This window comes from Lycium barbarum, chromosome 8 (genome assembly GCF_019175385.1).
Source record: "Lycium barbarum isolate Lr01 chromosome 8, ASM1917538v2, whole genome shotgun sequence".
In the NCBI taxonomy this organism is placed as follows: domain Eukaryota; kingdom Viridiplantae; phylum Streptophyta; class Magnoliopsida; order Solanales; family Solanaceae; genus Lycium; species Lycium barbarum.
The window spans coordinates 20,008,803-20,010,701 of NC_083344.1; the positions used below are offsets into that span (position 1 = coordinate 20,008,803).

A 1,899-nucleotide genomic window follows, 5' to 3' on the forward strand; every position below is an offset into this window, starting at 1 on the left:
TTTCTGTGACTAAATAAGAAAAATGATTTTATTATATAATTTTCAATAGTTGAGTAATCAATTAATTTGAGTAAAGAACATCTAAAATAGTACCAAGACTACAGTAGAACTAATTCTCTTGTCTGCTCTTGCTACATTGGTCTCAAACAAAAATATTCCAATATTGATTTTCAAAACAAATAATTGCATATAAAACATTTGATTTCCAAGAGAATCGTCCTTATGACGGAGGAGTTAGGCAGGACTCCAACCAGTATATAAATTGGCATAAAACATATTGATGCTAGATCAATTGTACAAAAATCTTAATCCATACCCTTGAAACTTTTCCTCAATAACATGATTGAGTTTCTCACTCATCTCTATAGTGAAGTAATTCTTCCAATCTCCAACTTCACCTCGATGAAAGTATGCTTTGTTTTCCTCTCTAGTTGACAATTTCCATTCTTGTTAACCTCCAAATTGCTCAAATTCTTAAAGCTACACATGTTTAGTATTTCATCCACCACTCCACAATTTTCTTCCTCTATAGAAAATGGACATTCCAAGAATTCAGCTAAGCGTTTAAGCTGAATCTTGGGTTGCTCTTTGATTTCTTCATACATCAAGAAAAGCACCTTGTTAGACTTTTCTATGCTTTCTTTCCAATAATCCAACACGTGACTCAAAAACGGACCATAAGCGCTCACACCGTTATAAAATAGATCAAACATTTCTTCAATAGAATTGGTATCTGTGTAATCAAGTCTTATACTATTTGTGAAATACCACATAGAAATAAAAGTGTCCCTAGGATTCCTACATAAGTAAACAAGTTTGGTTCTTGAATTATGTATATATTTTGGCAATGAAGCATAGGGCAAATGAGTTGAAAAGAGTCTAGGTGAAGTGAAGGATGAAAAATCAGGGACTTGTCCATCAGCATAGAGTTTAATCTCCAAGAACGGAACAAGATCATGAGGGTTCTTGATAAATAAAGGGTGAATTTTTTTTTTGAAAAAGGATATTTTATTCAACTCATTAGAGCAAATAAAAGCGATTTTAACCAAGTGGTTCCTGATTTAGGGGTTGTAACAAGGATGATATCACTATCTTGAGCTTGAAATAGTTGTTGACATGCAATCACATTTTAAAGTAATTTTGGTGATGTCCAAAAACCTTGATAATTGTAGATATGTGATGCAAGCCATCCTCTTTCTTTTGGTAAGGTAGAGATCAATTTCTTACACTCTTCACTTAGTTCATCCTCTTGTAAATATTTGGGAGGAGGTGGTGGGAAGTTTGAGATGTTGTCATGGTTTTGAGGATTGAGTGTTTTCTTTTAGTTTGTGTGATCAAGGTTTGCTCACGAGGGTATATATAGAGGAGTTTATGTTACAACATTGAAACCGTAAAATGATTTTTATGCTAATTATGAATTTTAACCTATCTCGTGTTATGGGTGTCAAGTGGACCGGGCCGGGCCATTTTAACGTGGGCCACAATGGGCCGGGTCGGGCTGGGGGCCGGGCTTGGAGAGGGAAAGGGTGTCCGGCCCAGCCCACCTCGGATAGGGCTACACCTCGGTCTAACCGGGCCCGTTAGTGGGCCGGGCCAGGTTTTAGTTAGTGGGCCGGGTCGGGTTTTAGTTAGTGGGCCGAGCCAGATTTTAATTATTTAAAAAAAAATTCTAATACTAAAATTTATCAAGTTTGATACTTTAAAATCTAGTTGTTATCAACTTTATTTTAACCATCAAGTTCCTTAAATTATACTTTGGCCGTATTTTCAATCTATAAATACCATTCATTCCTCTCCATATTATCTCACAATTCCCTACTCTCCTCTTTCTCTAAATTTCCTACTCATCTAAATGAGAACTAAATGGGAACAATGCACATGAGTTTTGATACTAAACCA

At 35.7% G+C, this 1,899-nt stretch overlaps 1 pseudogene; it reads right to left on the minus strand.

Moving 5' to 3' along the window:
* Positions 1 to 214: 214 nt before the first annotated feature.
* On the minus strand, positions 215 to 1,296 carry LOC132605028 (cytosolic sulfotransferase 12-like; annotated as a pseudogene).
* Positions 1,297 to 1,899: the final 603 nt, after the last annotated feature.